The sequence below is a fragment of the Phascolarctos cinereus genome, unplaced genomic scaffold (assembly GCF_003287225.1).
Source record: "Phascolarctos cinereus isolate Bilbo 61053 unplaced genomic scaffold, phaCin_HiC Scaffold_5;HRSCAF=322, whole genome shotgun sequence".
NCBI classification, from domain to species: Eukaryota; Metazoa; Chordata; class Mammalia; order Diprotodontia; family Phascolarctidae; genus Phascolarctos; species Phascolarctos cinereus.
The window spans coordinates 164,673,180-164,687,794 of NW_027555958.1; positions in this window are offsets into that span (position 1 = coordinate 164,673,180).

A 14,615-nucleotide genomic window follows, 5' to 3' on the forward strand; every position below is an offset into this window, starting at 1 on the left:
GCTAGGAGAGAAGCAGAGTTCAGTGTGGGCCATGCAGGCAAAGACAGAGCCCCAGCAAATCTGGAGCAGGCCTCAGGGGACTGAATCATTGGCAACTATGGTGGTTTCCAGACATCTTAACCCACAAATGCCAAAGGCAACTTAGAAGGTCAGTAGGAAAGATATGTTGAATCTGGGTGAAAGTCCTGGTGCAGCCCTGGGGTAGTGGTGGGGAGGAAGCTGCTGCTGGAGTTCTCAGGCCCACAGACAGTGGGGGATTGAGTACTTATCAGTGGAGAACTGCAAAGACCTCTTTGTTGGTACTGAAGCAGAATTCTCTTGCTTTGCCCATGCTTGGATCTGGGTTGCAGTCCTGGGTGGCAGTCCTGGGGTAAAGAGGAGCGTTGGCATGTAGAGCTTGTGGTGGCTGTGAAGAGAGAATCCTCCTCACAGTTCCAAAGCAAAAAAGAGTGCGTGTGGTAACTCATAGACAAGAGCACAAGCCAGGAAAGAAGTAAACACCTCTTCTTTGATCATACTACCTTGGAAGAACTGAAAATTTACAAGTCCCTAGAAGTCTCTCTGAAAACAGCTGCACAAAACCTCCCAAGCTTGGGACAGTACACCCTCCACAAAGGAAAAGGAGTCCTACCTTAACAAAGAGTTAAAAAGTCAAGTAATGGGATGGGAACATGAGCAAATAGTGGGGAAAAAAACCCTCAGACTATAGAATCTTACTTGGGTGACAAAGAACATCAAAACAACAAAGTCAAAGCTCCTACATCCAAAGCCTCCATGAAAAATAAGAATTGGTCTTAGGCCATGGAAGAGTTCAAAACAGATTTTGAAAATCAAGTAAGAGAAGTAAAGGAAAAATTGGGAAGAGAATGAGTGATGCAAGAAAATTATGAAAAATGAGTCAGCAGATTGCTAAATGAGACTGAAAAAATACTCAAAAAAATAGCACCATAAAAATAGAGTTACCCAAATGTCAAAAGAGGTGCAAAAAGCCAATGAGGAGAAGAATGCCTTCAAAAGCAGAATTGGATAAATGGAAAAGGAAGTCCAAAAGCTCACTGAAGAAAATAATTCCTTAAAAATTAGAATGGAGGAAATGGAAGCCAATGACTCTATGAAGAATCAACAATTTATAAAACAAAATCAAGAGGATGAAAAAATAGAAGACAATGTGAAATATCTCATTGGAAAAACAACTGACATGGAAAATAGAGCCAGCAGAGATAATGTAAAAACTATTGGACTATCTGAAAGCCATGATAAAAAAAAAAAAGAGCCTAGACATCATCTTTCAAGAAATTATCGAGGAAAACTGCCCTTATATTCTCAAACCAGAGGGCAAAATAGAAATTGAAAGAATTCACAAATCACCTCCTGAAAGAGATGCCCAAAGGAAAACTCCTAGGAATATTATGGCCAAATTCCAGAGTTCCCAGGTCAAGGAGAAAATATTACAAGCAGCCATAAAGAAACAATGCAAGTACTTGGAAACACAATCAGGATAACACAAGATTTAGCAGCTTCTACCTTAAGGAATCAGAAGGTTTGGAACATGATATTCTGGAGGTCAAAGGAGTTAGGATTAAAACCAAGAATCACCTACCCAGCAAAACCTAGTATAAGCTTTCAGGAGAAAAATGAATATTCAATGAAATAGAGTACTTTCAAGCATTCTTGATGAAAAGACCAGAGCTTGAATAGAAAATTTGACTTTTAAATACAAGACTCAAGAGAAGCCTGAAAAGGTGAATAGGAAAGAGAAATCATAAGGAACTTATTAAAGTTGAACTGTTTACATTCCTACATGGAAAGATGATATTTGTAACTCATGAGACCTTTCTCAGTATTAGGGTGGTTGGAGGGAATACATACATACATACATACATACAACATACATACATACATACATGCATACATACATATAAATATATATATATATACACACACACACACATAGTCACACACACACATAGACAGAGAAACACAGAGGAGAGAGATAAAGAGAGACAGGAGGCACAGGACGATATCCAAAAAATAAAATTAAGGGGTGAAAGAGGATTGTACTGGGAGAAGGAGAAAAAGAAAGGTAGAATGAGGTAAATTATGTCACATAAAAGAGGAAAGAAAAAGTTTTTACAGTGAAAGGAAAGGGGGGGGAGGTGAGAGGGAATGAGTGAACCTTACTCTTATTGGAGTTGGCTTAAAAAGCATATAACATACACACTCAATTGGGTATGAAAATCTATTTTACCCTACAGGAAAATAGAGGGGAAGAGGATAAGAGAGGGGGGATGATAGAAGGGAGGGCAGATTGGGGGAGAGAGTAATCAGAAACAAACATTTTTGAGGAGGGACAGGGTCAAAGAAGAGAATAGAATAAATGGGAGCAGCATACGATGAAGGGAAATATAGCTGGTCTTTCACAACATGACTATTATGAAAGTGTTTTGCATGACTATACATGTATGGCCTACATAGAATTGCTTGCCTTCTCAATGAGGATGAGTGGGGAGGGAGGAAGAGATAGAATTTGGACTTAAAAGTTTTTAAAACAAATGTTGAAAATTGTTTTTACATGCAACTGGGAAATAAGATATATAGGCAATGAGGTATAGAAATCTATCCTGCCCTATAGGAAAGTAGAAGGGGAAGAGGATATGAGAATGGGCAGGTGACAGGAGGGAGGGCAGACTGAGGAACAGGTATTCAGAATGCACACCATCTTGGGTGGGGGGAGGGGAGAGATGGGGAGAAAAATTGGAACTCAAAATCTTGTGGAAGTAAGTGTCAAAAACTAAAAATAAATAAATCAAAAAAGGATTGTATCGGGAGAATTCCATTAAAAATATCTGTAGACAGTATAAAATATTTGGGAGCCTACTTGCCAAGATAATTCCAGGAGCTATATGAACACAATTATGAAATACTTTTCACACAAATAAAATGAGATCTAAACAATTGGAAAAATGTCAATTGCTCTTGGGTAGGCTGAGTTAATATGGTAAAAATGACAATTCTACCTAAATTAATTTACTTATTCAGTGCCATACCAATCAAACTACCAAAAATTATTTTATAGAGCTAGCAAAAATAATAACAAAATTCATCTGGAAAAACAAAAGGTCAAGAATATCAAGGGAATTAATGAAAAAAAATGCAAAGGAAGGTAGCCTAGTTGTACCAGAAGTAAAACTAAATTATAAAGCAGCAATCATGAAAACTATTTGGCATTGGCTAAGAAATAGAATGGTAGGTCAGTGGAATAGATTAGGTACACAAGCCACAGTAGTAAAAGATTATAGTAATCTACTGTTTGATAAACCCAAAGGCTCCAACTTCTATAAGAACTTATTATTTGACAAAAACTGCTGGGAAAACTGGAAAGAAATTAGGCATAGATCAACATCTCACACCATAAACCAAGATAAGGTCAAAACAGGTACACGACTACCACATAAAGGGTGATACAATAAGCCTATTAGGAGGGCAAGGAATAGTTTACATGTCAGATCTGTGGAGAAAGGAATAACTTATGACCAAAAACAAGGTAAAGAACATTATAAAATGCAAAATGGATAATTTTGATGACATTAACTTAACAAGTTTTTGCACAAGCAAGACAAACACAACCAAGATTAGGAGGAAAGCAGAAAGCTGAGAAACAATCTTTAACAAAAATGTTTCTGATACGGGTCTCATTTCTCAAATATATAGAAAACTGACTCAACTTTGTAAGAATACACGTTGTTCCCCAATTGATACATAGTCAAAGGATATGAACAGGCAGTTTTCAGACAAAGAAATCAAAGCTGTCTATAGTCATAGAAAAAATTATCTAAATCACTATTGATTAGAGAAATGCAAAATAAAACAACTCACAGGTACCACCTCAGACCTATCAGATTGGCTAATATGAAAGAAAAGGAAAATGATAGATATTGGAGAAGATGTGGGAAAATTGGGACACTAATCGATTATTGGTGGAGTTGTGAACCGATCCAACCATTCTGGAGACTAATTTGGAACAATACCCAAAGGTCAATCAAACTGCATACCCTTTGATCCAGCAATACCGCTACTAAGCCTGTTTCCCAAAGAGAGCATACAAAATGGAAAAGGACCCACATGTATAAAAATAATTTGTAGCAGCTTTGTGTTTGTGTGTATGTGTGGTAGCCAAGAATTGGAAACTGAGGGAATGCCCATCAATTGGGGAATTGCTGAACAAGTTGTGGTATATGAATGTAAGAATACTATTCCATGAGAAATGATCAGTAGGCAGACTTCAGAAAAATCTGGAAAGACTTACATGAACTGATGCTGAGTGAAGTGAGAAGAACCTGGAGAACGTTGTACACAGTACAGCAATATTATGCTATGATCATATAAGATTGACATAGCTCTTCTCAGCAATACAATGATCCAAGACAATTCCGAAAGACTCATGATGAAAAATGCTATCCATAGGCAGAGGAAAAAAACAAACAAACTATGGAATCTGCCTTTTTTTTGTTTTGGGGTTTTTTTGGTGTGGTTTTTCCTTTTTGTTCTGTTTCTTCTTTTACAACATGACTACTGTGGAAATATGTTTGTATTTTTGCACATGTATGACCTATATCAGGTTGCTTGTCGTCTTGGTGAGGGTGGGTCAGAGGGATGGAGAAAAAACTTGAAATTCAAAATCTTATTTTAAAATGAATGTTGAAAATTATTTTTACATGTAATTGGAAAAAATAAAATACTATTTACCAAAAAAAAAAAAGAGAGAAAATGAGCAAGGAAGGGATAGGAATGAAACAGGTACCATAATATTACTAGGTATGAGAAACAAAGAAAATTTACTCAACTTCTATTGTGTTTCCAGGTTCTTTGTCAAGGAACTGGATCAATTAAAAGAAAGCCTATCTGAAAGTACAGTAGACAGCCTTGGGAGGTGGTGAGTTCCCCCTCACTGGAGTTCTTCAGGCAAAAGCTGGATGACTATTTCTTGAGATTCTGTTAAGTCATATAACCTCTGCCTCAGTTTCCTCATCTGTAAAATGAGGATAGTATTGGCACCTATCTCTCAGCATTGTTGTGTAATAATCATGAAAGCACTTAGCTGAGTTCCTGGCACATAGCACCATAAATATGGTCTTTAAACTAAACAAAAAAAAGATAGTTCTATTCATATTAAGAAGTAAGCAAAACCCAAGTCCTAGAAGAATACCTCTGTGCTCAAATGAGTCTAATTCACTAGAACCAGAAGAATAATATCCAGATTACTGAAAGGATTACTGGTCTGATCAGGGAAACCACTCTCTAACCATTGGTGTATAAGAGAATGAGACCCGTCAGAACCCTGGAAATGACTATATGTCTCAATTTCCAGAAAAAGGGAAAAAGGGAAAAAGGTGGAGTCCAGAAACTACTGATCTGTGAATTTGATGTTGATCACCAATAAAATTCTTAAATGGATTAGTATTATTCCTATCATTTTTAAAAAATTATGGCCATAGAAAGGCCATGGTCACTAGGAACTATATCTTAGAAATCATCATCATTAGGAAGGAATAATAATGAAGTTAGAAGGGATGTCATTAAGAATAAATGAAATCAAGCTAACTTTACTTCCTTTTTTGATAGCATGAGATTACTGTAAGAATACTAGAAAATTAATTTCATTAAGGTATTTTTAATATATTTATATGCATGGTAGTGGAAGTGGTGGGACTAGGGAACTGTTTGTACAGATAACTGTAGTAAAGTGGAGAAGAAGATGGGTGCAAAGGAGAAGTTCAGGAAAAGAGTGAAAAATTTGAGGAGTGACAAGTCACTTTCACCCTTTTACCTGGGGTGGGAGTTGGTGGTGCTAAGGAAGAATTATGGAGGAAGAGGCCCCTAGAAAGGGCGGAACAATAACAGGGGATGGCTTGACTGGAACAGTGAATATATGAAGGGAAATGGTGTGAAACAAAGAATGTAGTGAAATTGTGCAAAGTCTTGAATTCTAGGATCAAGAATTTATCCTTATTTGGTAGGAGAGAACCAATGAACATTTTTGAATAGAAGAGGAACATCCTATAATTGAGAATGACTTAAAAGAGTAACATAAGTTATAACAACTATCTCATTCTCTTGGGAAACTGACACTTAAATCTTATCAGAATGTAAAGCAGTTTTGAAGAACCATTGAGTACTAATAACAACATTCTACCTTGTTACTGAAATATCCAAAAACTATTGGCCATCATCCTATTGATGTTCAACTTCTTTGATTAAGAAATTACCTTGGCCCCTGTAATCTCCTCTCCCTAGAACTGTTGAATTTCCAGACCTCTTGAACTTGAAGGCTACCTCTATGCCTAGATATGTTTCTCTTTAGGCTGATGTTCAGTCACCAACTCACCAAAGGAAATATAAAGCAGAAAAGACAGGCAGGAACTAGTTAAGTCCCCCGCTCTAGCTGCCACAAGGGCATGTAAAATAATCAACCCCTCCTTACCCCTTAGTGGAAGTTCTGGAATTACATAATGGCACCTGAATGGTCAAAGGAAAAGAGTGATCTAGAACTTTTCTCTTCCTGTAAAGGCTTCACTAAGTCATTAAATCTTCTGGCATAGGAGCCAGTTAGGAGATTTCTTTTCAAGTTGCCCAAGTTGAAGAAACTTAATAGTATAATTAAGGTAGGCCAACATTAAGCTCTGGGCAGGAACATTATTTTTTAAAAATTTTGTCTTCAGATCCCCAGAGAGTAACACCTCACACATTATAGGTGCCTCATAAATACTTGTTAGCTTGTTGGCTCGGTAGGTGAGCACAATCTGAATTAGCACTGAAGTAAATGTAAAAAAATTGAGGTATATGCTCTTTTAGCTTTCTGAGAATTATCTTGTTGTCTCTGTTCCTCTTCACCAGCCTCCTCTCTGCCCTTCCCCAAATGTCCTCATTCTATGCAGACACAAGTCCACTCACCTGACAGGGCAACACAATCCAGCTCACTGCAACACAAATGTCAGAGGGAGGGAGCAGCTGATTTGATGAGTCTGACTCAATCAGTGCCCACAAATCTTGCAGAGAAAAATAATAATGAAACTCTGAAAACCTTCAGTCTTTCCATTATGCCGCTGTGACAGTGACGTCAAATTTGCAAAGACTCAGCTTTCTGGAAGGCCCACAAGAGTCTGTCCCAGGCCAGCACAACTCCCTGCAATCATGTACTTCTGCCATCCCTGCCGGGTGTTTCTTGGGAAAGTTTAATCTTTACAATAGCGTCAAGTCTTAGTGACGTGAAGTGCTAGATAAGTCAGACGTAAGTGAATTCTCATTCTGACAACTCTTAATTTTAAACACTCTGACAGTATTTGTTGGATGAAGATTCCATTACGTTGAAATTAAGCAGCCAGTTGGTCTAAAGATAGTGTACAAACACAACGGATCCCTTTTACAATAGTTCTAAGAACTATAGGTCAGTTCTGACTTTTGTTGGGAAAATAACATTAGGAGAACATTTGTAAAGGGCCTATCACTGCCTGGATAAGTTGATACTGAAATTGGTAATCAGTAAAATTGGTGGCATCCTATTTCTTGTTTGAATAGGAAGGAGTCAGGGATACAAAGAGAGAGTCCATCTCAATTTGTCCTTATATGTGCTGTTTCAGATCTCTAAAGCAAGAAACCCACTTAATCATACAGTGCAGCTTCTAGGGAAAGTCATTAATATAGTACATGATAAAAATAATTACATTAGATTCAATTACTTGATTTTTCTTTCATTTACATACACACAATAAGGAATCTTCATGGATAAATGAAAGAAAAAAAAATCTCTAAGTGGTTTACTTTTTCCCATTCCTGGATCTGCTATTTTTTTAGTTATGTGATCTTCAAGTCATTTAACACCCCTCTCCTCACCCTGAAACTCAGTTTCCTCACTTGTAAAACTAGAAGGTTTTCTGGGTAGGGAATACTTAACTTGTAGTCTATGAACTTGCTAATTTTTTTTGATAGCTGTATATCAACATAAACCATAGGCTGCCCCAGACTGTCCATGACACAGAAAATTTCAAGCACCCTTGATCCAAGAGAATCTACATACGACCTGATATGTAAAAGCTGCTAGAGTAGAGCATTGCATACATCCAGGCTCGTGTTTTAATCTTAGATCTTTCACGGGAGAAAAAGTACATTTTTAAAACTCTACACTTCCATATGTGTGTGGTTATACAAACACTTGATCACAAAAATATTTTAGGCAACTGCTAACTTGAGACACTTGCAGCTGGGAATGATGTGGCATTTGTATTCTTCATTGCCTTTCCTTTCACTATTCCTCATGCCTCACACCTACGTCATCTTTTGAAAAACAAGCATTTCTTCAGGTAGGCTTGGGAATTCAGCACAGATAGCCATGCTGCAAATTAATCCTCTTGTCTGCCCCCCTCCTCAAACCCCACAAACCATTATTGTCTGTATTCTACTGAGTAAAGGCCAGCAGCAGCCATTAATTTTCCTCTAGAATTCCCACTGATTTCAAAAGGGAGTGCCATTCCCAAATTAATGGCAAAGTGTGGCCCCATGGGGTCATAGGTTTGCAGGATGTGGTTCAACGGAGTCATGAATCAGGCAATCCCCGTACATGGGAGTGAATGACAGGGAAAAGATTTTAACCCTCTGTCTGCTAAAGTTATAGCCAATGATGCCCTGAGGCTTCAGACATCTATTTTTCTGCCTGGGTTCTTTTTTTTTTCTCCCTACAAGTTTCTCTTCTGAATTTAGTATTGCATTATTATGTTTCTCTAAGGACAAGCTGTATATACTGTTGAATTGCTATGAATATCACTATGTGAGTGCTGATTAGACTCACATTTCTTTACTGCCAGGAGTCAGCCACCCTAGACTGTTTGGGGACTCAGGAACCCTGGGCTGACTTTCATCTCTGCCACAGTTTGTTTATCTGTAAAATGGGGTAGATCACACTTGTATTCAATCATACTTATTGTTTGAAAGTTTTCTGGAAGTCCATGTGCTTATATTAGCTATGAGCTTGGAGGATGGAAGAAATATATATATTCATATATGGAACTGCTGTCTAGCTTGAGTGGCAGATCCTTTGCCTAAAATTGATCACCTCCACTATTACTGTGAAGTACTTTGCCTATACTGATTATAAGATGGTTCAAGAAGGTATTATCAGATTAGGACCCTGGGAGGAGACCAGGAGAATCACATGGTGTTATGCACTCCATTTCTATTCTAGAAGCAGGTAGGTGACACAGTGGATAGAATGCTGACCCTGGACTCAGGAAAACGTGTTAAAATCCAACCTCAGATAATTACTAGCTGTATGATCCTGGGCAAGACACTCAACTGCTGACTTACTCAGTTTCCTTAACTGTACAATGAAGATAATAACAATTACTTCATAGGGTTGAAGGACCAAATGAGATATTTGTAAAAGCATTGAGTGCAGAGCCTGGCAAATATTATCTCTTCCCCTGTCCTGTAGCTAACAAAACTTCTTGTTTGCTAAGGTTTGAGGAGAGGCCAAGGCTATTTTCTTTCCTACAATCCTCAACTCTTAGAGTATTTTACTTTTTTTTCTAAGTATTTTCTATGGGTGGAATATGAATCCAGGTGTCAGAATTATCCCATCTGCCACTAACTAGCTGTGTGACCTTGGACAAGCCACTTCCCTCTCAGGGTTCTTGTTTCCTCAGCTATAAGATGAAGGATTGGATTCAGTAATCTTTAAGGGCCTGTCCAGCTCTAAAAATCTTTGAATCTTTTAAATATCAAGGATGAGAACTGAGAAAAGGTCATTAGATTTGGTCACTTAGAGGTCACTGACAACTCCAGAGAAATGCATTTCAGTTGAATAATGAGGTCCAAAGATTGCAAAGAAAGGAGTGTATAGGATGCTAACTTACAAGAGTGATAGGATTTAAGGAGAGGTTTTTTGTTTTGTTTAGTTTTGAGAAAAGGTGAAGAATTGGCCATGTTTGCAGTTAACAGGCAAGGAAACTGTCTGAAGGTAGGAGTCAAAGATTAGAGAGACAGAGAGGCGATACAAGTGTGGTCAATCTACTGGAGAAGATAAGAGAGGATTTTCGCAAAAGTACACGTAGATGGGTTGGATTTGATTAGGAAAGGGGCCCCCTAATTGTCAGAGACTGGAATGAAAGAGAAGATAGTGGAGGATGATGTTAGAGGAATCAGAAGTAAGAAGGGGTGAAGAGTGAGCTCTTCATGACTGGCCTCAATTATTTCAGTGAAGTAAGAGGTGAAGTCTTTAACTGAGATAGTGGGAGGAGGGGGACACTGAAAGTTTGAAGAGAAAAGAAAAAGTTTGGAACAGATGGATATGATAGAGAATTAATTAGGGAGGAATACAAGGATTTCCTTGCTGTAGTGAGAGCTCAGCAGAGATGGGAAAACCTATTTTTATAGCGCTTTAAGATTTGCAAAATGCTTTACAAGTATCTCATTTTATCCTCACAATAGCCCTGTGAGGTAGGTGCTATTATTACCTCTATTTTACAGATGAAGAAACTGAGTCAGAGAAAAGTTAAATGATTTGTTCAGGGTCACACAGTTAATAAGTATCTGAGGCAGTATTCCAAGTCGAGTCTTTCTGATTTCAAGTCCAAGTCCAGCTCTATTCACTTAGTCAGCTGGCTGTGGATTCAGCAAACACTGTTCCATGACTTCCTCCAGCTTCCATTTCGCAACACATTGTTAACCCTGAGGAGGTGGATGATGGGAGTAATCCATTAAGTAGCACAGTCACAGAACGGTTCTCAATTCCATATTTTACTTGAACTGATCATCTGTGTCTTATCTTAATGATGACATCACCAGTTGGTACCAACAAGAATTCTTCATTTCCTGTCATCATTCCTATTTTGTAGATGGATGGTTGGCCTCCAATGTATGCGCCGATGCCTTGATGTGGTTTTGCCTCCAAATAGTCATCATGTATATCAGGATAACATAGTGATTTTCATATCAATTGCTATATTCAGGTTTTTACATCGTTTAAGAAAGAAAAAGAACCTGAACATTTCTGCTAAATCACAATTGCCGTGAATTTCAAATCATAGTGTAATGCCATCAACTCCTACATGCTGTGAATTTTGCAAATGCATATCGGCATAATAAAGGCTATAACAACTCCAAAGGGAAGTGATGGGAAGATAGTATATGTTGTTAAATTAATGTAAGTATTTGTGTATTTGTATTGTAGTGCCACAGGTCTTATTCATGCCTCAGGAGTCATTATGGTCTATTGTGTCAAACCTACTTATTTCTAATTGGTTTAGTTTTTATCTTCTCTAAAGAAACCAAACCCCAAATATACAAATCTAGGTAAGAAGCTGTCAAGAGCTCTGTAAGCACCTGCTAGAACTCAAATGGGACTCTGTCATGCTGAATAAGCCAAAGAACGCACTGGTGAGGAAATCTTTCATAGTAAAAGTCCACAAATCTATAGATCTGTAAGGTTCACAAAGTACTTTCTTCAGAATATCTTTGTGAGGCAGGCAGTGAAATTAGTTAAATTCCCATTTTAGAAATGAGGAAACAAGCTTAGATACATGGCATGTCTTATTCGGCTGTCATTAGTGGTGTAAAAGTTAGCAAGCTAGTGACAGAACCAGAATTTGAACCCAGGTTCCATGACTCCAGTTCTATTGTTCATTCCATTATATGATGACACCTCTCTACAATAGACCCAATTCTCTCAACCTAGTAACAACAACTCACATTTATATAGTTCTTCATGATTTACAGAACATTTTCCTCACAGATATTCCCTAAACTGTGATACATGAATCCATGTTGCCATTTTACGTATGAGGAAATTGGCTCTCAGAGCAGTTAAATAATTGGTACTAGGTAATGTCAGAACCAGAATTTGAATGTAGGTAACTTCTGATTCCAGGACCAGGACTCTTTTTCCACTATACCATAATGCAGCTCTGGTTTTTAAATTGGGCACCTGAGAAAAGTACCTTTACTCTTCTAATGCACTGGGGCATTATGAAACATTGTAGGAAAATCGGTGCTTTGAAAGCGTTCATATAATTCCAATAGACATCACTTCCTACAATATACTCAGGGAATAAGAAGTATTATATGGTGGAACATCTGGTTTGTATTTTTAATTCTGATATTGGACACTCTAGGTTTCCAGTGACATAGGGAACTAATACAAAGAAAATTCTGAAGCATAACTAGGCTTATGGCTATTTCTCCTTCTCAGAAAGTACTAATCATTTTCTTCTTTAAAAAAAGAGAAGAAACTTTTGTTTTGACATTACCTTCATTTCCCTTCCCCTTCCCCTCCCAAGAGCTTCATATTGCAGCAAAAAATGAAAGAGAGAAAGACAGACAGAGAGGGAAATAGAAGACAGAGAGAAAACATGTCAATAAAAATATATTATCAATCAAATCTAAAAGTATATGACAGCATATGAAGCTATTTTTCACACTCACAGTCTTCAAAATTTGTAAAGAAAGGGGAAAGTTTTTATTGTTGTTTCAATTCTTCTTAGGGCCAGACTTGGTCAATATAATTACATAGTATTCAGTGTCATTTTGTAATTCTTGTTCTCGTTTTTTCCTATTATATTTTGTAGTCATTTTATTGTTTTCTTAGTTCTGATTACTTCACTTTGAATCAGTTCATATGTCTTCTGCTTCTCTGTTTCTTATATTCATATAAAGATATAGAAATATATACCATATAATATATGTATACATATCTGTATTCTAAACCCACTGAACCTACTTCCAGTCTAATTAATCCTCCTCAACAAGCCATCATCAAGGAAATCAAAGATGTGATGTGGCAACCATTTCCAAAGGCCATACAGCCCTGCCTCCTCATCAGCCATAATAGTCAAACACTGGAAACGAAAGCTGTAAACTAAAGAAGATGTATTATTATTTTCCTTGTCACTGCATCCTAAGGATTGCTGGGCATTTCCAATGGACTTATAGATGAAATCTATGTCTGCTGCCCCCTCATTAGTATGTGAGCTCCTTGAGATCAGGGACTATCATACTTTTCATGTGTATCCCCAACATTTAGCACAATGATTTTCACTTGATCAGTATTTAATCAATATTTTTTCATTCATTCATTCATTCATTCATTCATTCATTCATTCATTCATTCATTCATTCCAACTCATTTTTCTCATCCTCTACTATTCTAAGTTCAAGTAATTTTTTTCCTGGACATTTTTGTCCTGAACATTTGTATGGACCATTTGTAATGGGTATTTGTACTTGATTAGCTCTGTGTCTGGATGTTAGACATTTTGTACATACTTGGTTTTTTCTAAGGGGACAGTTAGGAAACATCTTTTGGGTGATTCTGACTCTTATGGTATAGTAACATTTCGTTGCCTCCATGGATCATGGTTTGTTTAACAATTTCCCCAATCAATGGACATCTAGTTTGTTTCCTGTTCTTTGTTACTATAAAAGTTTTGGACATATACGAGTTTAATTTCTTTTTAGAGAAGTTTTCTAAGTCCTATATAAAACTACTTAACAGTTGACAGCTGTGGTACAGTGTAATACACAGTGAATGTGAAGTCAGAGTATCTAGGTTTTAACTCTTATTAGTTGTGGGACACAAGGTAAGTCACTCCCCTTCTCTGGAGTCTCAATTTATTCACTTGTGAAATGGGATTATAAAGACTTACACCTGCCTTGCAGGGCTATTAAGAGGAAAGCTCTTTAGAAGCCTTTGGGTATCATAGGCACTGGAACTATCATCATTTCATAACTCTGTATGGAGTAAGCCAGCCCTCCAGCTTTACGTGGCTAACAATTTATACACCCACGTTACTGAAGCTCAATAGCTACATTGGACATCCACTTTAGACATCAGGATGGTGCTAATAGTGATGTAATGAACTGCCGATCCACAGTTGAGTTGATCTAGCAAGTTATATTTGACACATGGGTGGCATTCATCTTGTTATCTTGCACTTGTGCAAACAATATTTATTCCACAGGATAGGAAGTCACTCATGTGGAATAAATAACACCTTCTCTGTGAAAGCCGACAATTAGCTGAAATGTAAGAAATGACAAATGTTTTGGTTGATTGAAAGTCATTCCATAGGTTTTTAAGTTTGAAGCTTTATTGAGATGGGGTTGACATTTTTCTGAGATTCATTAATATAACTGCTCTCTGCACGACTTGTTACTGAAATTACCCAAGGGAGAATGGTGGAGGAGTGTAGTTTGAATTCATAGCCAGCAAAGGATCAAAGAATGTTAGCAAAGGACATTTGAAATCATTTAGTTCAACACCCTAATTTTATAATTGAGGCAACTGAGACTCAGAGAGGTGAAGGAAATTGTCCAAGGTCATACAGATCATTAATGATAGAAATGTTGCTAGAAAGGCTCCTCATTTCCAATACAGTTATCTTTCTAATACTTTTTTTATGTTGCATACACAGACACACACACACACACACACACACACACACACACACACACACACACATATATATATATATATGTGTGTCATTTTGTTGTTTTGTTTTTCTCCTATTTCCATATTTTTCCCAAATCAAATAATGTTAGCATTTTAGATTTCTTCCATGGACCTGAGA